The sequence below is a fragment of the Peromyscus eremicus genome, chromosome 4, assembly GCF_949786415.1.
Source record: "Peromyscus eremicus chromosome 4, PerEre_H2_v1, whole genome shotgun sequence".
Lineage (NCBI taxonomy): Eukaryota > Metazoa > Chordata > Mammalia > Rodentia > Cricetidae > Peromyscus > Peromyscus eremicus.
The window spans coordinates 27,795,258-27,818,982 of NC_081419.1; the positions used below are offsets into that span (position 1 = coordinate 27,795,258).

Here is a 23,725-nt window from a genome sequence, read left to right on the forward strand (position 1 = left end):
AAATCCAGGTCTTTGTGTCTGGTTCATGTTGTTTTCTCATGCTCATACTTCTGAAAAGTACAAAATAAAACACCGACATATAAAGGAGACAGCTTATATTTAACTACTATTGTTAAAACATTTTAAAGACAAGTTGGTGATGTAGTATTGTACTTTTCCAAGGCATTAAATAAAGATATCTAACGGCAGTCCCAATGATGATCGTACTTTCCCTGTATAGTGGCGAACACAACCCAACTTCATGAAATAGGAAACAACTGTCATAAAACATATCATTGACTTGTATCAGCGGCTGACACAGCAGAAGTACGGCAAATACCATGTATGGTTGGGTTCTTGGAATCACAATAAAAGAAAACACAAACAAAAAGTGTAGTGACCTTTTGATTCAGTCCCACGGGATTCCTGAAGTCTATCCCTGGAGCTTCAGTGAAGAAACCCTGATGACTTCACACTGACCACTCACCCTGCCCAGTGAGAACTTACCACACACACTTGAGAATTCTGGTTTGACGTTTTGGAGTGGCAGTATCTTTAAGCGCTAGGTTATCTAAGAGACAAGAGGAGAGTCAGATTACTATACCATCCCTCTCACTAAGACAACAGCTAATATGTCCTCATTTGTTCAATTAATTAGCTCATAAGCATTGTTTCCCAGAGTGATCTCATTGCAACAGAAAATGTTGACTATTCACGTGTATTTCAAAGAAGGTTTTAGGGTCAAGTCTGTCTGTCTCTGAGGCTGCCTGTGCAACCAGGTTGCAGATGGGAATGCAGGGTGAATATAGGGATATTCATTTATCACAGAAGACTAAAGAAAGAGCCACTACACAGCAAGTGGGAACCAGCTGTTTTCTGCCTCCATTTTACAGAGTTAGGCAAAAAATCACAAAAACTCCATTTAGTTCATAAAATTGGCTTTGCTTTCTACTATGCTTACTAATGTTCCTCTCATTTTCTTACTCCTTTTCTGTAGGTAGTAAATGCATTCTTGAATACACATAACTCTAAATCATACCCTTTTTTAATCATGGTTATCAGTTTTTACTTCTCAACTAAGCTGTAAGTTGTGAGGAAGGCGGAATGTATACACCTTTCTTGCTAAAGCAACAGGCACAGTGCTATGCATATTGGTGGAACTTTTATAAGTACTTGCTCATTGGCAAAAGTAAATAAGTGCATTTTAAAAGGAAGGGAAATACATTTACTTCTTTGCTGAACATTGGCTTTCATGAGCTCCACTTTGCAAAATAAACAACAAGTACTTAAGACTCACCAGAAGGAATTGGTGTGCCAAGAGAGTTTGGGCAGTATTTCTAAGAATGAGTAACTGAGTTAGAATCTGTGTGTGTGTGTGTGTGTGTGTGTGTGTGTGTGTGTGTGTGTGTCCCTCTCTCTGTGTGTATCTCTCTCTGTCTCTCTCTTTCTCTATCTCTGTGTCTCCCTCTGTTTCTCTCTGTGTCTCTTTGTCTCTGTCTCTGTCTCTGTGTGAGTGTGTCTCTTTCTTTCTGTGTGTGTGTGTGTGTGTGTGTGTATTGGTAAGTGTGCAGGTGAAGTTTAGAGAAGTACATAAGCTATTCTGCTCTAACACTCTCCACCTTGTCCCTTGAGACACGGTCTCTCAGTGAACTTGGAGCTCACTATGTTTGGTTAGGCTCGATGGACATCAAGCTCCAGTGATCCTCCTGTCTCTGCCCTCCCCCTTTTCTACACAGTTATAGAAACATAAGTCAGCTCCTTCTGGATGCTGGGGACCCAAACTCTGATATACATGTGAATACAGAAAGAGCTCTTAGCTACTGAGCCACCTCTCTGGCCCTTAGAAGGCTCTTGAAAACGGGTGTGATGATCCTCTGGCAACAGAAACACCAAAGTCCATCGTGTGCTCCCTCCCTCCCTCATTCATTCACCCACTAAGCAAACATAGGCTGAGGCTTGCTAGGTGGGAACTAAAAAGAAAACCTGTTGGGATTCTTGAAGAAATCAAAGCCTGGGAAATAAAAACAATCCAGTTGAACTTTCCTTTCTCCTACTACTGTCCAGCTTAGACCTTGAACCAGTACTATTTCCTCCTGTCTTTAGTATTTCCAATCATTTGATATTAGTACAATATCACCTTCCCCAATTATTCCTTCCAAAGGAATATTATTAATTATGACTGTCAATAACAGATAAGTGGATGATAAACCAAATGCCCAATAACAGAGGAATGTTGATGAAATTTTATTATAATACAATAGAAAATATAGTTACAAAGGATTTTAATAATATGTTATATTAAGTATAAAAACTGAAAGCAGGTTCCATATATAGTGTGATCACGACACACTTTCCAATAGACACACATACACACCACAGAAATAAAAATGGATTACAACAGATCAAAATATTAACCACTATTACAGTTATGAGTAAAATGAAAAATTTTGAAACTGTAGAAATTTATTTTTATAAATATGTAATGAAACAACAGATTTACACTTTAAGATCCACGGTTTCCTCTGTTAAATAAACAGGAATTTGAAAACCACAAATCTGATTATATAAATCATAATCCTGGCTCATAAACCTTAAGTGCCCTGCTCTGACTTAGTAGAGCCAACTCTCCTCTATTAGTCTAGCTTTTGAGGGGTTGGGAGTGTGGCTCAGTGGTAGGGTCTAGGCCTGCAATTCCCAGAGACTCTGGGTTTGCTCCATAGCACTGAAGGAGGGAGCCTCTCCAAGCTGTTGCCTCTTCCCTCTTCTCTACTGCAGATGGTACCTTGCTTCCTGGGATGTCACTCCCAACCTCTCCAGCCTCCAAACGTTTGCTCAGACTGTTGCTTCTTCCCAGAGTTAGAAGAAGGCCAGATGGCAACTACCCAGTGATGCTCAAAAATATAAGGAAATGGGGCAAACTGTGTTTACTAGGACTCCGTTCAGAAACAGCACTGTAGGTGTTAGGGAGGAATAATTTAATAAAGCCACTTAGTAGTGAGGAGGAGTGCCAGGAATCCAAGTGAATGCCACAGCTAGACTGTCTTCCAGGGGAGCAGCAGGCTCAGGTAACCACAGAGCTTTTATCCTGCTAAATAGGGCATGCAAGCTTGGGGCCAGAGCTGCATGACTCACTGGGGCAATAGAGAAGAGGATTATGTGGAGTTTATTCTCTCCAGTAAACAAATGCTGAACAAATATTTAAGACCATCATAAAGCTGGTCAGCTGCATACCTTTGCCCTGTAGCCTCTATTATGAGTCTCTTAAATATTATCTTCACCAATGCCCATGATAGACCACTGAACATCTTCCTTTGATGACTCTTTGCTCTTGGTCAACATAACACAGCTTGTTTTGTTCAATCTAGAGACTATTTCCAGATTTTCATTTTCTCTTTCACCAGATGAAAATCTCAAGGACAAGTCTTACTTTTAACCGCACCTAGTCTGATATTCAACACATATTAAGAAAGGGAATGATTGAACTAATTAAAAACAGGAAAACCCATCTCAGCATTGAGCCAAAAAGACAAAATAATTAAGAATAAGCAAAGATCCTTCTGATAAACTACAAAAGGTCCTTTGTGGGGGGTAGCTTGTCGTGGGGAATTGAGAAGAGGATGGAGGCTTAGAGAAGACTCTACTTTGGCTTGACTGTAAACCAGAGAAATAAACCCCAAAGTACCCAGGGCCTTCCTCAGAGAACATCTCAGTGTCACTTTCTGACAGCTGGCTATAAGCAGTCTTGTGCCTTTAGTGAGAAAATGTCACTGAAATGTGAATAATTTGAAGTTCTGTGGGAATCCCCTAAGCAACTTCACCTAGACAAGCTGCTCTTCAGCCTGATGTCACACTGAGGTTTTAGGGTGGAGGTGGGAGTTGAACAAACTCAGAACGGTGTGCTATAAATAGAAGAGTGCCTCACACCCTCTAGTAACAATAACCACCCCTGAGCTATCTAGCCATCACCTGCTATATTTCACACTGCTCATATTTCTCAACTCATTTGCAAGAGTCAGGCCTCTGCCATGAGTCACTCTCCATCACTAGCTCAATCCATTCTTTGCAAATTAACCTCCAAACTCAGCAGAAAAACACAAGTCCCAGAGTAAGCTATCCCATACATGGGCAAATCGAATCATCTTGCTTTTCAAGCCTCTGGGACATATGTACCTAAGAGGTTGTTTTCTATCTAGCGCCACACCAGCTCCTTGCCCAAGCCCTCCACCACGAGTAGAGAGCTCTTTCCTCTCTCCAGCACTAAGGCCCATATGGGTCACTTCCTACAGCCTCTGTGGTTGTAATTCCATGAGTATGAGCTCTGATTACCCACAAAGACTCAAATTTCCTTCTGCCTGCCTGCTCAACCCTCTCTTCTCCCCTCCATACTGAATGCTTCATATGGCATGTGCTTGTAAGACCAAGATGGGTAAGTATAGTGTCATTTATTTTTTATCCTGTGAGGCCCCTACTAAAAATCTTGCTTTGAAAGCAATTAAAAACAGATCAAATTGAAAAAAAAAATTCAGAAATAATAATTGTTATACATTAAGTTTCATGCTTTATTTTAACTGTAACTCATACATTTTAAGTCCATTCTGTACACATCTAATGGATCATTCCAACTTCCACAGCACTAGGAAAAGTATCCAAACGGGAGTCTCTTAAGCAGATAAAAATCTCTATATTCAGCCTTGCTGAATTATATTATATAATTGCAGGTTATATTAGACAAAAATCTCACTTCACCAAGTTCCAGAAGGCAGCCTACATTGGACTGGCTATGTATTGGGGTGTTTAGGGCTCCACATAGGAACCTATGGACCATGTGATGGTTTCCCACCAAAGCAAAGCACTATGGGATCCAAAGTTAATCAGAGTCCAGTCACTCCTTCAGGTAAATGCACAGGGTTTCTGGAGGCTGCCCAAGAAAAGTTTAAATATTCCCTCCCTAAGCTTGAGCTCTGTGAGCAATGAGATGTGTACTGCCTCTTGACTTATTGTATCCTGTTTTGGACAATTCTAATAATTTTTTTTAATTTTTAATTTTTTTTATCCTTAACAAGTACTAGTGAAACAGACATCAAGCATCTACCATGTGGGAATCCAGCTCCGTCCTTTTGAAGTGTTCTTAGGTGGAGGAGAGAGAAATTAAGAAATGGTAGTTAGAAAGAGAGACCTAGCTGACAAGAAGAAAGACAGAAACACAGGATAGCTTCAGGAGGGCCTGGGTCAATAACCCAAAGCCTCATCCTTTATTGAAAAGGGCTTTTCCTAATATGCCAAGGGGAGAGGCAAAAGACCTTCCCCTTGCAAGATCAAAACACACCATACAGCCAAGTGTAGACCCTTCCAAACACCTGGTAAACACACCCACCCATGACCAGATCATCTCATTATGCAGCCCTGCTGGGTAAAGCAATCTCAGATTCTCTGATCCTGAGTGATTTCTCACTAGGAAGCCTCTGTGGGCTCCCGCAGGTCCCCCTTCTTAATCTCAAATGAGGGTACAGTGTAACACAAATTGCTAAATGGTCGTATTAATAAAAAAAAAAAAACTAAAGCTTGGGGTAAAAGATGAAAGATGAAAGAAACAGAACAAGCCAGATATGTTCTTACCTTTATGAAATCCTCAGCCTCAAAAGAGCAAGTTCTTGTTTCCTCATGTCTTATATACCTTTCTGTGTTGTACCATATTACTTCCTGGGGTTAAAGGCATGTGTCCTTCCCAAGCAAAGACTTGAGATCTCAAGTGCTAGGATTAAAGGTGTGTGCCACCATGCCTGGCTCTGTTTCCAGTGTGGCCTTGAATTCACAGAAATCCAGATGGATCTCTGCCTCCTGAGTGATAGGATTAAAGGCGTGTGTTACCACTGCCCGACCTCTATGTCTAATTTAGTAGCTGGTTTTGTCCTCTGATTTCCAGGAAAGCTTTATTAGGTTACACAATATATCACCACAGTACAGAGCTTAACTCAATGCAGTTCTGAATTAGCTTTTCCACTAAGAGCTTGCAAGTAGCTGGAATTACCACAGCAATGCTTCTGCTCTCTTTGGCTGTTGCACCTCCCAATAAAGGAGTAGAGGATGATAAAGATAAAATGAATGAATGGGTCTAAAATGACTACAGCAGTTTTAGCTGCACCAAGCCCTTTTTTAAAATCAATAAATTCTTGATAAACTACATCAAATCAGTAAACTCCTGATGTAACTGCATCAGACCTAAGAACTCCTTAGCATCACCATTAACATTAACAGGTTAACATAATTCTAGAATGAATACTACTGTACACAATTACAATTCTTACAAACTTACATCCAAAAGCAAACTCTCAATAGAACTCTTTACACTTTACAAACTTTAGTAAACATCCAAAAGCATTCTCTCAATAGAACTGTACAAAACATAGGATACATTAACACAAGTTAACATTAATCCACTCAAGGGACAAGAAAATATTTTTTAAAATTAAAGAGACTGAGGAATATTAACTCCCCCTTTTCTTTATAGTTTTTTAAGCTTCACCTTGAGCCTGGGTAAAAAATAAATACATTTCTCCATTTCTCCATAAATAGTTCCATTTTTTACACAAACAGTTCCATAAACAGTTCCTGAACCAAACAGCTCATGAGTCTCCACAATTAATAAAGTATATAGGTGAAATCCCTATATAGCAGTTCAAGTCATAATGACTCTGAAGCAAACAGCTACAAATATGCGAAGTCCCATAACCAAAACTTATTGCAGTTCCCCTTGCTTGCAACTCAGTTCAAACCAGTGTCTCTAAAGCCTCACTCTCAGCTACATAGGCACTTTTAGTTAGCTTTCCCCTAGGCAAAAGCTGCTCCAGGACAAACGCTGCTAGCTGGCTGAGGAAGACCTCTTCATACAGCCAGCATGAACCGCCAGTAAACAAACTGCACAGCTTTTGCTGCTGGCTCTGTTTAGCTTCCACAGTCTCATTCTGTCTATGTCTTCTGTAACTGGCCTGTCTGCCCAGGACCCCTGTGTACTGAGGCCCTGAGGTCTCTCTCGAGCTCATGCTACATGCCTGAATGCTACCCCATTGCTATGAGCTACAGCTCTCATTTAGCAACACTGGGGCCAGGAGGGGAGAAAACCCAGCCTTGACCAGTAGTGGCCACTGCACCCCAGCTCCTGTTACTTGCTTTGCTGCCTGGCTTGGAAGTCCAAAAGCCACCTCAGGGCCCCTGGCTCCACCACTGGGGGCTCCGGCTGTGTCAGTCTCAGCAGTTCCTGCAGAGCTCTGGTCTGACTGTTCAGCCTGGAGCTTGGCTCTGCCTCACCTCAGCAATTCTTGTGCATGCCTTTCCACACAGGGCCTTGTCTCAGCTGCTCATCCAGTTGCTTCTGCTTGTGCCACTGATGCCGCTTCTCTGCCCAGGGCATCAGTCTCTCCACCAGGCTTCCACTGCTCAACGCTGCTCACCCTGCCTCTCCTGCCATGTCTCTGCAGGGCTCTGGCTGCCAGGAACTCTAGCTCCAGGCAACAGACCTGCTCTGGCCACTGGGGTCCAAAGTCCCTGCTGCACTCCAAGCCACTGCTGGCCATTTGCCTCTCTCATTGTTCAGTGTCTCGGCTTGTCAAGGTTGCACGTAGCCTCAAGCCATATCCTCTGGCTGGCTGACTGCATTCTCCTCACTGCAGCTCAGCCATGGCAGAACCCTGCTGTTTGGGCTGACTCTCTGAGTCTGCTGCTTGTGAACTTGATGATACCCCATAGGCCTCAACTGCCAGTGCCTAGCTGCTGCTACTTGTGGTGGGGACTTCTGAAGCTGGCAGTCTCTATAGTGGCTTTTCATTCTTGGACTGCTAGGTTTGCAGGGTCTGTTCAGTCCTGGATGCTGCTTTCTGTATTCCAGGTCTAGTCTGTGCTCAGGAAAAAACTACCCCACCCTACGTTAAACCTTCACCTAAACATTTTTACAACTTTAGAGAGATAATTGCTGCAGCCCAACTTTAATACTCTGCTTTTTATTTATACTTTTACTCCTGAAGATTAGAATATCATCACCTCCCTTAATTAATTACCCGGCATGTCCTCTCCTCTGAGGTGTTGCTTCTCTTCATCCTCCATACCTAGGTCCCTGTTTGGGCACCATCAGTGGGAGTCCAGCTCCTACCTTTTGAAGGGTTCTTAGGTGGAGGAGAGAGGAATTAAGAAATGATTAATTTAGAGCTAGAAAGAGAGACCTAGCTGAAAAGAAGAAAGAGGGAAACACAGGATAGCTTGTGGGGGAGGGGGCCTGGGTGAATACCCAACAACCATATCCTTTATTGAATAGAGCTTTTTATAATATGCCAAAGGGAGAGGTGAAAGATCTCTACCTTACAAGATCAAAGTACACGATACAGCCAAGTGTAGACCCTTCCAAACACCTGGTAAACTGCCTGTGGCCAAATCATCTCGTTATGCAGCCCTGCTGGGAAAGCAATCTCAGATTTTCTGACCCTGGGTAATTTCTCACTAGGAAGCCTCTGTGGGCTCCCACACTGCCACTTAGAACTTACAGCTCTGGCATTTTTTTCCTTTTCACGTCACAAAAGAAATTAAATATTACAGAGGAAGTTGAAGTCACTCCTTGTTAACTATACTGTCTCTTTAGCCTAAGAAGATCTCATGTTTTGTTATTACAAGGTAGTCTGGTGATGGCCATCTTTGTCCATTCACCTTGGAGCACTGATTCTGAGGAATAAATAAGATGAGCAATTATTGGGTGGTGGAATGCAATTAAGTGAGAGGATATCAATTTGCTGGTACCAGCAAAGGCACCAAAAGTCCTACTAACAGTAAATGAGAGCTTTCATTTTCATGCACTCTAACCAATCTAGACACTCGACCTTCTGAACTTTGCCACTGTGAGGGGCAAGACATTGTTAATATGATGACACTGTGGGGCTGTGACCAATACCCGTTTTTTAGACATTACTTTTTCACCTTTCACCAAAGCCTAAAACCCTGCCCATCTACTGCCTGTGTCAGCATGTCTCAAACTTTTGTCCTCTTGTTCCCTTTATGGTCTTTAATTTATTGGGTACTTCAGAAAGCTTATGTGCACATGAGTCTTGTCTATTAATACTACATTAATTTTTTTAAATTAGGAAACATTTAAATATTTATTATGTAAAAATAATAAGCTGATTATGCATTAGCATAACTAAAGTATTTTATTAGAAATGACAAAATAAAAATGCAAAAGAAGATTGGTGCCATTTTACATCTTTGCAAATTACTTAGGTGTCTGACTTCATGAGAAACAGTTGGATTCTCATACCTGTTTCTGCATCCAATCTGTTGTAATACATTCTAAAGTATGTGAAGAAAATCTAGCTTCACCTAGATTATGTCCTTGGGAAAGAAGGGAGAATTTTAGTAGCTTTTACAAACAACTGGAAATTATTTGACACTACCAAACTCAGCAATCTTTTTTTTTGTTTTTTGGTTTTTGTTTGTTTGTTTGTTTGTTTTTTTGAGACAGGGTTTCTCTGTGTAGCTTTGCGCCTTTCCTGGAACTCACTTGGTAGTCCAGGCTGGCCTCGAACTCACAGAGATCCGCCTGGCTCTGCCTCCCAAGTGCTGGGACTAAAGGCGTGAGCCACCACCGTCCGGCCAAACTCAGCAATCTTAAAGGAGAGCTGCAGTGTAGAATTGGAATTCACTTCAACACACAGTCTCTCTGCTGTTGCATTAAAGTCTATTGATCTATTTCACACTTTCATGGATCTTTGACTCACAAATGATTTTGAGGAGGCTCCAGCTAGCAACTTGGAAAGTATTTATTAATTCACTGGACTATCAGATCTTCTAAATATTGGCACTGAAACCTTATGTAATACCAGGAAGTCATATTCCTAGTGTAAGAGTCCTTATGAACTGGGAAGTTGTCAAGTTCATGGTGGCAAATATAAGTTTTCCAAAATTGTATTCCCTACCTAAAAGAGTGAAATATGTTCTCTCTTCTCCTGCAGGTTCATTTTGTTGTTAATTTTTGAGAAAATGTCTACCAAATACTTGAAGCTATATAACCATAGTCTGTCAGTCATTCACTCAATTTAAAATGTCATCTTATGAAAAAAAGTCACTCGTAATTCAAATAGCTGCCCTTGCCTTTTCTCAGAGCAGTCATATTTGAGAGGCAGCAGGAGCAGTCTATGAATCCTTCCTGGGTTAGCACACGAAATGTTGAAGATTGATGTTTCCAAGCTTGGAAAATCCATGAAATTAAAAATTTCTACTTCATCAAGACACTGTTCATTGGGTATGTAGAAGTATGTATTTGACTCTCCTTGGTCAAATAATCCCTCTGTAGGAAGGAAACTGAGTAATACGTTCTGTCTTTATTTCATATTTTAGTTTAATATTGATGGTGTTCATGTTACCACAAACTTAGCAGCTTAAAACAAAATAAATGATCTTAAAATGCCAGACATCGGAAGTCCAAGAGGAATCGCTCTGGTCTAAACTTGGGTGTTAAGGGTTATGGGGAGAATTCATTTCCTTGACCTTCCTAGCTTCTAGACACTCCTCACTTTCCTGAGCTTGTAGTTCCTTCCTCTTCTCTCAAAGCCAGCAGCAGAGGTAAGTCCCTGCCACAGCTGCACTCTACTTACCTGCTCTTGAGTTTGTGGACCTCGGTGACTAAAACGGACTCTCACACACAAAGCATGGCAGTCTTCCTTTACTAATGTCAGCAAATCAGCAGCCTGGATCTCATCTGCAGCTTCCATGCCTTTTTTCCATATAAGGTAACACATTTACAGATTCAAAGAATTAGAAAATGAACACCTTTGAAGAACCATTACCTAACATCTCTTGGTACAGGTTGCTTTGTGGATCTCAATTAGGGGAAAGGGAAGGCCGGTCAAAGGAAGAAATTGGACATCAAAACAAAGTCACTGGTTTTGAAGACTTATGAGCTTTCATGACATTGTGCTATGTTTTACATTTTTACATATGTGGTCAGTTGTTACTCTTGGGGTTTATAATCTAACATATGACCATAAAGCAAGCTGGATGCTTCTCCCAAAAAAGAGACTCACTAATATGTAGAGAATGCTTTGTTCTTCTTTGCCTGAGCCCAAAGCATCATGATTTTAGACAGTAGCAAATATTTGTTTAGTACAGAGTAATAGCTAGAAAAAGAACAATAACATAAATGACAATAGATTTCATACTCACCTACATTCTAGAAGCAAAAATGAGGATACAGTTTAAGAGTGCTGTGGAAATAGAAGGGAAAAAGTGCAAATCTGAGTCCATATATTATTATTTTATTTCAAGGGTCTCTCAAAAATAGAAAAAAAAATGAAGTAAGCTTTCTGTTTCTCTTCTAATTTTAACACAGGAAGAAAACGCATCCTTTCCTCTCCTCAAAAAATGCAAAATATCAGCAAAGTAAGTAGCAAGGCAATAACTTTAAATACAGGGAGTAAATTTTTATAGTTACATTAAATTACAGCGCCCCCCCCCCCAGGCTTCAGTAATAGAAACGCTGACAGACCCTGAAACGCACAGCTGCACCCAGAATGCCCCACCCCTTCTCTGGCTCACTCTTACCTGCCTCATGAGAGTTTCACAGAAGTAACTGGGCTATCTTTTGACTAGCTCCTAAAAATATTGTCTTTGCCAAAATCCACGATATATTTTATTTGGCGTGTCTGTCCTGAAATGTTCTGTCTAAAATCACCTACTTCTTTTGACTCCAAACACTCACAATTAGGAATTTTGAAGGACAAAATCAGACGCAATACTGCCAACACTTTAGAGCTACATCCTTTGCAAGCTATGGAAGGGACTCTGAAGAATGTTCTGGGTGTGGGGGCCACAGTGGGGAGAAATCCTGGGACACACTGCCATGAGTGTTGTCTCTGCTTCTCCTGTGGACAATGGAGTGACTGTGGTCATTCCGTGGTCCCGTGTCTGACCCCTCCTGCCCATCACTCTCTGGTTTTCCATCCTGCTGAAATCTTCCAAAAGATTTTAAGTGAAGTGATTGCCTTTTGGAAAACCCTTTTATGTACAAAATGAACAGTTCTTGCTGATCTGAGAAAGGATGGCTATTCCCACAGGTTATCCCTCAGTCCAGAAGACTACAGCTGTCTTCAATCCTGCTGAGTGTGATTGGTGGGGTTATACACAGAAGATAGCTAACTCTTGGGGGACTGTATTACACATTGGCATCTATCTATCTATCTATCTATCTATCTATCTATCTATCTATCTATCTATCTATCTATCTGTTTATTGGGGGTGTTTGTGGAGACAGGGTTTCTCCCTGGCTGTCCTGGAACTCACTCTGAGGATCAGACTAGCCTCAAACTCACAGAGATCCATCTACCTCTGCATCCTGAGTGCTTAAAGTCATGTGCCACCACAACCTGGCTGCACGTTGGCATTTCTAAATGCCTCACATAGAATTATATAAACAAACAAGATTTTCTCCTTTTTCAATCCCCCTTTCTCATTTTGGGACTGTTAGGAAAAATGCAAAATACACCTCTTTGTTATGATCTTATTGCTTCCAGCAGCCTCTCCCACAAGGTACCCTGGCATGTGGGTATGTCTATCCTTGCCAGAAGTATGCCATCTCCACATCTCTCCCACCTGCTGTTGTCTCCACTCCATGCTGGAGTCCTGTATGGAACTCTAACAGCTGCTTTCTGGTGAGGAAGAACTGAAGACACGTTGGGTGTGTCTGAGTGTGTTGCTCAAGAGGACTAATGAGGAGGGAAGACCTGCCCTAAAAGAGCATGGCACCATTCCACAATTTGGGGACCCAGCCGGAGGAAAAGGAAAGAAGGAGCAGGCAGCCAGCCAGCACAGCATCCACTCTCAGCTCTCCTGCTGTGACTTGCTCTACTCCCCTCTGAGCTCCCCACCATGAGCAACTAAACCCACCAAAGCCATGGGTCCAAACAAACCTTGCCTCCATTAAGTTGATTTTTTTTCCCCTATGTGTGACATAGGACAGAAAGTCTAACCAACAAAGCATCCTCCAAGTCAAACCATGTACACAGTCTGTCTGTAGAGCAGGCCATGGATTTTTTCCCCTTCGATTTCTTTAAAGTATTACCCATTGCTACTAGCAGGGTACAGATGAAAATGTTGAGCTGTCAGAGAGCCATTGCCCTTACAAACGCTGCAATATAAGAACAGGAGACAAATACAACAGGAGGCACAAGAAAGGAAGACAAATATAGCACCCGTCACAAGTATATCCACAGATGACTGCAGGCTTTCTAAGTTGTGAACACCATTGCTCCTAAGAAACAGAGGATCTGCATATATTCCTGGTCAGTGACACAAAATACATGTAGTCACAATGATGCTATTTTCAGCTGTGCACACTACTCTTATGGAAACCTCAGCTAGATTTAACCCCTTTCTCTGATTATGATGTAGTGGCATTCATAGCAAAGGGAAGAAAAATATACTAACCTAATGAAAGAAGAAAGCAATTACACACAGGTTTTAAAAATACCCAGGATGATTTTTTTTTTCCCTTCATAGCTGTTGCTGATCTCAAAAACAAAGGAAAATCCGCATCCTTAAAAAGAAAGCATTGGATTGGGAGCTGGCTTGATTCTGCAGATGAAGAAAGGTGTTAAGTGTAGGGGAGACCTCCATAACTTAAGTTCCATGAGCATGAGTCCCTAAAGAGGAAGGGCATCAGAATACTCCCCTAGTTCTGCTTATCTACATGTTGCTAGGTAAATTTTAAAATATTCATCAAAAGTGCGTTTGGATATTTTCTGGCAGAGGAATAGCATCCCAGACTCTTGGATATTTCATTGTCACCATTTCAGAAATCTCACCTGCCTGGCAGATTGCTTTGCTTCAAGTGAAAAAATAGTGGTATCTATTTTAAGCATCATGATCCTTAATTTCTTAATCCTCGGTTCTTGAGTTCTATAATAAATCCATTCAAAGCTGTACATATGCATTAAGAAGCATACAAAAGTCACCCTTCCCTTTCTCTTCAAAATATTAATCTTCTTATTCGGTATTAAAAAGGCCTTTAAACCAGTTCTCTAAGCCAACTTCCTAATGCATACACCAAGGAACAGTAGGACCTATTTTTTTCTGGTTGCAGTACCTGCTACGATATGTGATATAGTCATTTTATCTAATGACATTCCAAACAGTCATGGATGTGACTGAAGGTTGTGTCCCTTCAAAGTCCTAACCCCTATGGCTATGAACTCAGGATGAATGCCATTGGGGGGGACTAAAGCCTTCATGAACAGGGTTTGTGCATTGATTAAAGAGTCTGCAGAAAGATTTTCCACCCATTTCACTGTGTGCAGACAGTGAAACAGCACCATCTATGAGCTAGAAGGCATGCCCTCACCAAACAAGTCTATGAGCATCTTGATCTTGGACACCAGGTCCTCTAAAAGTAGAAAAAGTGAGGCTCTATTATTTTACAAACTAGATTATGGTATTTGGTTTCAACTGGTAGGATGAACAAAAGCAAATATTTTCTGACCTGTGATAGGGCCAGTTCTAGAACAATGGGATGAGAATACAGTATTTACACAGTCGTCCCTCCATTTCTAACCAGGGACCACCTAGTATTGACTCATTTGCTTTCTTCAAACATTGGGGTGATGGATGCAGATGTCTTTAAACATCAGAGCCCGTGCTCTGCCTCCCCAGAGTGACAAATCAATGAGTTTGAAGTGGAGCTCAGGTATCTAGAGTGACACCAAGTCTCCATGTCTTGGTGTCTGAAACTGATGGAGACAACTTCTTTGAGGAGTCCAGGGGTATGTGTATCCTCCATTGCTTTGTCCAGGCTCCGGCACAATGTTTGCTACATATTTGTTGTTTGATTTTAAAATAGGCAGTAATATCCAGAGGTCAGCCAATGGCAAACAGAATTAAAGGGGGGACATTAGGACGTGAGCAACGATTTCACCTGTCCCCTGCTTACTGACTCCGTTCTTTCCTGTGCTCATGTCCTTTCTCAGCTTCACTTAAACTGTATTTGTAACTCTCTGGCTAGTTCTGGGAGCATCAGCTTTCAAATGTTCTTCCTGGAGACATGATTCTGTATCCCACCACCTATTCTAACTTGGCAAATAAGTCCAGGTGACTGCAGATTACAATTTGGAGGAAAGTAAAGATGTGTGAACCGAATTCCAGTGTGAAACTGTGCTAGCTTTTGCCTCCCGCCTTTCCCTCCAACTTTACAGGAACTGGTCACTCTGGGGGAAATTGAGGTTATGGCTACAGGAATTTGTAATGTTGTCTCATAGGGAATAAGATGGTTAGATAAGCAGGGAGTGATGCCAATCCAAATTCTACGGGCTGAAAAAAAATGCATAAGGCATTTCAAAATATTTTCCAAAGCTGAATCCATTGTGCTCAACTTCTGTCTCTCCACCATCTCCACTGGCACGCAGAAGATAAAGCAGAAGCAGTAAGAGCAGCTTCCCAGAAAATGCAGTGCTGGGGGGAGGGGCTGAGGGTGAGGCACATTAGGATGGGATGAAAGAGCTGAAAAGAACAGGCTAGCTGGGTGCTAATCACGGCTCCTTCACTCCCCATTGTTCATTTTAGCTTAGTTCTCTTCTTCGTAGGAAGCATTGGACTAAGGGACTTCTTGCAAGTTTGACACCAAAAGAAGGCTTAGATCCAAGTCTTTTACCAACGGCATCCATAGCTCAGCTTCATCAGAAGCTCCTCTCAGCTCTGCAGAGGTCTAGAAACCATTACATGAGAACAACTTTAATATTGATGCATAGAAAACTGATAAATGAAAGTAAGCACCTAGAAACGAGAGATGATTATACATTTGTACAGTCACCCCAAGAATGATGGTGTTCTGCTGTCTTCTCCATTATTAATGAACAAGACAACCGCATTTAAAGTCGACAGTGGTAAGTAGCAAGAAGATAAATAGTTCACATTTACATTCAAGACCTTCTCTCTATAAAGAAGAATTTCATCTTATAAATATCTCATGTTATTTATTCAATTACTTCATTGTATATTGTTCTTTCCTACCTGAAGTTATATGGGGGAAAGAACCTGCTTTCCCCCCTTTGTACTTGAAACTCAGGGTCATTTTTGTACTTTCCACTAAATAATCATCACGACACATTTTCCTTTGTCCCTCACAGATATGAATATTCAAACAGGCCATTTATTATATTTCAGAAAAGTGATCATTTGCTCAATTCCAAAAGTGTGGGAGCACACAGGACTCTGGCAGACAATGATAGCTTTCTGCTCTGCCAGTTCTAGTCACACTTCTTAGTGTTACTCTCTAGTTCTCAAGAAATAGCATCAGGGCGCTAGGTGGGAATCCCATCATCATCAACTCAACCAAACTCATTCCTATTGCAATGCACCACACATAGCCAGCACTCACCACGTGTTCACTAGCTGGTCGAAATATGTGTCATGGTCTGCTTGGGTACGGTTAAATGCTTCAGCTCATCTACATGAAATGGAAACTTGCTGCATACAGTTCTAGAAGCTGGACAGTAGAAGATCAAGGAGCCAGCAAATGCAGTGTCTGGTCAGGATTCCTTCCCTGTCCCACAGCTGGTGGCTTTCTGCTGCCTTCTCACAGGACAGAAATGGAAAAGAAACTCCCTCAGGCCTGTCATAGGACAACTAATCCTATTCGTAAGAGCAAAGCCAATGCATTCAGACTCTGGTCGCTCTTTAAACAGATCTAAAGGATAAAGTAATGACATATACAAACTATCCTCCAGTGTAAACAATGCTTTAACATATCTCATTTGATGCCCACATTAATCCAGCTACTAGCCCATTTTGTAGATGAAGATGCTGAGCAAAGCTAAGAGGTTATTTCATTACTTTTCAAATTCAAAGCTACGAAAGAGACATGGGAATTTTTATGACGTTCTGGCTATCAGCTCTATCTATTACAATAAGTCAAAGTGGAGTACTCAGGGTGCCAGATGCTGACAGACCTCAATCTCAGTTCTGGGTTGCCACCCCAAAGTTGTGTGACCATGAGAAAGACAACTCCCCTGAAATTCCAAGACTTTTGCCTGCTTCTCCAGGTCCTTGGATGGGGAGATAAAATACTGTAATTATTCATTCTTGTTCTGATGCCTGTCATAGCCACTCAGAGGGAGACACTTCACAATAAAAGAGCATGGGGCCATCTACTCTTAAAACTCGGGAAGATAATCAAGGAAAAGTCAACCCATGTGTTTACTAAGACTTAAAAATGTGTCGTTTGGGGTTTGGGAGATGCTTGGTGGGTAAGGATGCTTGCTACATAAACAAGAGGATCTGAGTTCCAATCCCCGGGACCCACACAGAAGCCAGGCATGGCTGCATGTGCCTATGACCTCAGCATTGGGGGTGGAGACAGGTAAATCTTGAGCACTCACTGGCCAGTCAGCCTAGCTTAACAAGTAAGAGACCTTCTCTCAAAAGACAAGGAGGAAATCCGTAGAGAAAGACACCAAACCTCCTTCTCTGGCCTCCACATGGGTGTGCACATGTGTATATGTCCTGCTCCCCCTCCCCAGGTATAAATGATATCACCTGATATCAGCAGCACCGCTCCTATAACCCTTGTAATGACTGGGTCTTTATTCCAAGGGCCTTATGGAAGCAGATCTTCCTTGAACAAGACAGAGTTTAGGAAATGGCCTTCATCCTCCTTTGCTGTCTGTGACCTACACAGGGAAGCTCCCCTGTTTCACTTTACTACTGAGCAGTGACATTTTTCACAGGTACTTTATAGACCTCTTTGGCATAATGTCCTGAGAAGTCTGACAAAATTATGATCCTATGCTTATCCTCACCACATTTCAGTAACCTAACCTGGGAAACAGACATCATTCTTTGCCAATGGAACTGCTTCGTGCACTTGGCAGTCTGTGTTCTCTGATTCCTTCCTTCCTCCCTGTTACTGCCCAGACCCCCAGCACATGGGATTCCTCCAAGAAGGGCTCACATGGAATCCAATTCAAAGACATATAATTGCCAGTTTTGTCATCTTTCAAAGGCCTTTTCAACAATCATGATGCTACTGTCAGACTTGCTTTGATTCTCCCAAAGCATTGCCTTACCTCCCAAACTGTTGCTAGGATATAGTGGGTATCACAGCTCCTGAATACACAGGCAGAAAAAAGATTTTCCTCTTCCTTATAAATACCATTCTGATTCTTGTTCTATTTCTCCTCGAGACTGAACTGAGGACAAAGAATGGGATTGCCAGGAAGAAATATTCAAAATAAAAATCAGAAAACCGGAGGAACCAGTGGCTGACCAGGAATGGAGACAAGGAATGCCTTGTAAGAAAAACCTTTTGCTCGGAACAGTAGCTAGGTGATTGCTATGTGGATACAGTCCAGAACCAGAAAGGATGATAATGCAGTCAGGGGAGAGTATTAGAAAAGTCAACCAGAAACATAAATGTCCCTTCCTTCGCTATCTAAAGTAAGGTAGCAAGAATAACCCAGTAAGGTAGAAAGAATAACCCAGACTGCATGAACAGTATGAAGCCTCATTAGTATGTAACTCTGGTATCTGGAAAGGGCAGCATATTTAAGCGTTATCCAGTGGAGTACTTTTTAAATTTATGCACCAATCTTTGATACTATGCACCTCAAAAGGTGGGGCCCAACTCCCCTTTCCTTAAGTGCATACCTTATTTTGTGATTCACTTGCAGCTAAAAGAATGACAGAGTGACAGAACATTGGCAGGAGACTAGGACACGATTTCCCTTCCTCATGCAGCAAAGACAGTCAAATAGGCCTAGGGAGAGTCTTACCAGGGGAAGAACTGAGGCTCCAAACAACAGCAGCCAGTAGGATCCGAGGTTTGCAGCCCACAGTTACAAGAGCCACTTACTAAGGTGATTCTTCGGCTGCTGTCAGTCTAAAGGAAAACGAAAGCCCCAGATCGCGTCTTGACCACAACCTCATGAAAGACCCTCCTCAGAACACCTGACCAAGCTCATCCCAGATTCCTGATTTAATGAAACCAGAGGGTAATACAATTTTGTTGTTATGAGCCACTCAGTATTGGGTCTGTTGTTTTGAAGTGGGAGATACCTAACATATATACTTTAATACAGTAACGTATTCGTTCAGATTCACTGTTCACACAGCTACCAGATCCACTAGGGCTGGGACTGAAGTGAGTGTTAGAGAGGAGGGGAGCTTGATATTTTTATATTCTTTTATAGTTAATTCATGCTGACAGAGAAGACAAACCAGTAGTTCTTCTTATGACACCAGAGCCAGCAAGGACCAGCACGAAACTGGAAAGACCCAGGACTTTTAACTTCTCCTAGTCAGCTGGCTCATAACCTTCAGTCATCACAGGCTTGCTTTCTGCTTTCAAAAGAGGAGATTAGCCTGTGCCCAACAGGACAAGGCAACAAGCACAGGAAACTGTGGAAGCAGGAAAAGAACACCCCATAGCCAAGAGAGCATCCTCGTCCCACTATGTGAGACTGGAGGAATGGCAGTTCAAACCCTCAGGTTTCAGGAAGACCGTCATGTGCCACACACCACAAGGTTTAACAATTAGACAAGTCAGTGTGACTGTAACATGGTCCCGTGGCAATAGTTCTTAAAGCTGACTCCAGAGGACCTTCAGAAAATTCAAATCACCCGGTCCCCATGCTCGAACTTCTGGAATTAGAATCTGTGGGAGTGAGCCCCAGGGCTACAATTGAGAAATTCTAACCTTCCTCAAATCAAAAAGTCAGAGTCAGAAGGTGTTGGGTCAGTGGTCTGGGTTCCATTACTCCCTTGCTGGCCTTGATTCCCGACCTACAAAGCAGGCTCAAATTTGATTACATACTCAGTCACAAGATGCAGAAACAGTGAGTTAGATATGGGGGGCCACATGACATGAGGTTTGCAGTTACTTTGATTCTGAAAGTATTTGTAGACTATAGTCAGAAGGTTTCTCCGGTCCCATCCAGCTGCACGGTCCCTCATTTGCTTATAAAATAATTTCTCAAAGGCTTATACTAATTACCAGTTGCATGGTCTATGACTCAGGCTTCTCACTAGCTAGCTCTTACAACTAAACTCAATCCACAACTATTAATCTAGATATCCCACATGTTCAATGGCTTTACCTGTGTCCCATTACATGTTGCCCCTTGGGCAGCTGGCTCTCATCTCTTCTGCTTCTGCCTTTCTTCTTCCCATCTCTCTCTTGGATTTCCTGCCTGGCTATAACCTGACTCACCATAGGCCTGAGCAGCTTCTTGCTAGCTAGCTCTTATGTCTTAAATTAACCCATTTCATTTGTTATATGTAATTTTACTATGTTAAAGTTAAAACCTTCCTTTTTGATTGGACAGAAAAGGGGAAGTGCTGTTGGATGTCTTTCTGTATGCTGTAAATATGTGTTGTTCCCATTGGCTAATAAATAAAGCTGCTTTTGCCTATGGCAGGGCAGCTTAGAGGCAGGTGGGAAATCCAAGCAAAGATACAAGAAAATGAAAGGTAGAGTCAGGGGAAACACCAGGTGACCACCCAAGGAACAGCAAGATGCTAGCAGACCAGTAATGCTACAGCCACATGGCAACATATAGATAAATGGGAATGGGTTGAGTTAAATTATAGGAGCGAGCTAACAAGAAGCCTGGGCCATTGGCCATACAGTTTATAAGGACTATAAGCCTCTCTGTGTTTACTTGGGACCATGGGGCTGTGAGACCGGACACAGGAAAACTTCTGACTACAGTAGACCTCCTTAAGTTGCCCTGAAGTTTGCTTTCTTTTGGGAAGTACACACATGCAGGCACACACACACACACACACACACACACACACACACACACACACACACTTTGAAGCTGGTCATTATCTATCTACTATCACAGAAAACTAAAGACTTCTAAAGGTATTTATTCTGGAGATGGCCTTTAAGAAAACTGTAGTTTGACTGGTTGGTTGGTTGGTTGTTTTAGGGGGGTGCATAGTTTATAGAGAAGGGGCCCATGTCCATGGTTTGCTGTATCTTGACCTTCATGATCATCATCTTGGGAACTGGACTGATATTCTGATAGCATTTGCTCTTATCACAGAAGCTCATCTGCAAATCATCGCCAAGAAGCCACTAATAGCAGCAAGTAGATGTTTCCAAAAGCATTCCCAGCTTATAGTTATTCATAGCAGAGACACACAGGAAGGAAGTACACTAATATGTTGATTATGGCTATTGCTGGATGGTGGGTTTCTCGTAATTCAATACTTTTCTTTTTATAGTTTTATGTTGTTTCCACTTGTTTTTTCCATAATGGTCATGTAATATGCATAACCAGAAAATAATGTGTTGGGGTTTCTTTTAAAACAAACAGGAAGAGGGTCTGGAAGGATAGTACCAGATCCCAAATCCAGCTGGATCTAAGCAAGCCAAGTTACAGAATGTACAGAATATAAGGATGATCATCAATACAGGACATATTTGAAAACCAGAGACATTGCAGGAGATGAAACCTGAGATAGAGAGGAACCAAACAGACAGTCTTTCACGTCTTCTGTTCCTCATATTTCTTGCCTATACCTTTCTGGCAAGAAAAAGGCCAGGAATCCATCTAAGGACAAACAGAAAAGTGATCAATATCATGATGGGTCAGAATTACTATTCATTTTGTCTCTCAATGTTTAGGAGCAGAGGATGGGAGAGAGAGAGAGAGACAGAGAGACAGAGAGAGACAGAGGCAGAGACAGAGAGAGAGACAGAGACAGAGAGACAGAGAGAGAGAGACAGAGAGAGAGAGACCACTATAACCGGGTGTGGGCGGTTGTCTAAGGGATTGCTGAGCTCATTCCCTAGCATGAACTGGGAAAGACAGAAGACCAAGCTGTGGAGAAAGGGAAAGCAAGAGCTTTATACATTCAGGAAGGGAGAAGCCTGAGTCCAGAAGTCTGTTAGCAGATGCTGGCTTGGGTATTTTACAGGGCTCCTGGGTTTCCCCTGCTCCTGGCCCTGTCTAGATACCTGACCCTATTTCTTCCCACCATCTTTCCTCATAATGTTTTCTGGGAACAAGAAGCAGCCTTCTCAGGAAGCCTGCTCTCCCTTTCCTTGTCTGCCTACTTCCCTCTACCTCTGCTTTGCCACCATAGCAAAAGGAAAAAGTATTTAAAACAAACTACCAAGCTAGACATAAGCTTTGTTGTTGTTTGTTTATTTTATGGAAAGGCCATAAATCTTCAGAACCAGAGGTGGGATGACATAGTGCACTATTTCACAAAATGAATGTCACTGCCCACTGGAGAAGTTTATACACAGGTCCTGAAACTTTAAGCCTGCTTCCATAAGGTATAAGTGACTACCATTTATGATTGGGACCCCACCACTTATTTGCAGGAGGGAGAAGATATATAAAGAAGGCCAGACTGTCTAGGTTAGTCATTATTTTCTTCATTTTCCTTGCATATTGTATAACCAGGCAGAATTCTGAAACACAGAATGTCTATTACAACTATAGCAAAAATCATTTACTTGAAAAGAGGCAATCAAATACCATGCTAGCTGGGAATGGGCAGCAATTTTGTGGTTGTTCCAGCTCTGAGAAAAGGAGCGTCGCTCATGCCTCTATCACCTGCTTGTGAGTTTCCTCTTCAGAAACATCAGGCTCTATCATGTTCTACAATCTACATGATCATCTACGTGAGCTAGCTGTGTCCCATTCTTAATTCTCTTTATTCATGTCTCCCACTCATTTATTAGAATGTTTAAAACTGCAGCCTTTGCTAAAAGCCAGGCTAAATACAATAAAATTTTTCATTAAAATATTTAAAACTCAGAACAGCAGCAATAACATCAAAATGAAATGCTAGCAGACTGCAATAGGAACTCTCAAGGGGCCCTTCTACCATGTAGCCCTGTTGAAAGAGGCAGCGTTTCACACTTTGTCCTAAAAGCTATTAGGCCTGGCCTCCAAAAGGCCAGACACATGAACAAAGCTTGCCAAATTCTTAAACTGTCCAAAGAAAATGTCTGAAAGCCACTTGGTCTCTCCTCTATTCTTTTTTGTAATCTATACTTGGATATATAATAGATAATGACAGAATACAGCACCTCATGGAACTGAGCAGGCTTTGAACTATGAACTATGAATCCTTGAAGGCCTGGAGATGTTGGGGAGCAGCAGCAAACCCCAAGAAGGACACCACCTTCTAACAATACCATTCAACAGGAATTAAGGGCCTAATGTACACCAGACATAGTTGTTTTTCCCAAACTAAGTTCGGAAGCCAACCAATAACAAAAAGCTCCTTGCACAGAACAGGGTTTGATGAGCAGGGAGGGAATGCATGGAGGCATCAGCCTCAAGGTCTGAGGATAGAGTAAGAGAGTCCATGGGTTCTCAGGGTGGAAGTTAAATCTCTTTCAGAATTTCGTCTATAAAATTCTGCCCATCTGAACCCTTTTCCAGAAAATTCCAGAATCTTCTGTAATCTCTTTAATAGGGGCAGAGCTCCAAAGCTGGCAATAAAAACTTCAAACTGCAAACACACCAGGGAAAGGTAATGATGCTAATTTGCTTTTGTACAAGGCCTAAATAGCTGCTTCCCTGAGACTGAGACTAGAGCTGGAGGACCGGCTGGCCATAAGGGAGAGCTTTTAGCACAAGGAGCTGTATACCTGAAAAGGAGTTGTCCTGTGGTGGAAGCAAAAACCAGTCAGGAGGAATGCCTGAAATAATGGTGCTAGGGTTCAGCCCAGGAAAGAACTTACTTCTGTGGCTTA

The 23,725-nt window shown here is 41.9% G+C and overlaps 1 long non-coding RNA gene across 1 annotated transcript; it reads right to left on the bottom strand.

The window, feature by feature from the left end:
* Window positions 1–486: 486 nt before the first annotated feature.
* Window positions 487–10,727, bottom strand: LOC131908056 (uncharacterized). Its single transcript, XR_009378531.1, has 3 exons — window positions 10,611–10,727; window positions 9,275–9,348; window positions 487–550 (listed from the first exon to the last, which is right to left on the bottom strand). It is a non-coding gene; the product is annotated as an uncharacterized LOC131908056 (long non-coding RNA).
* Between the last annotated feature and the right edge of the window lie 12,998 nt (window positions 10,728–23,725).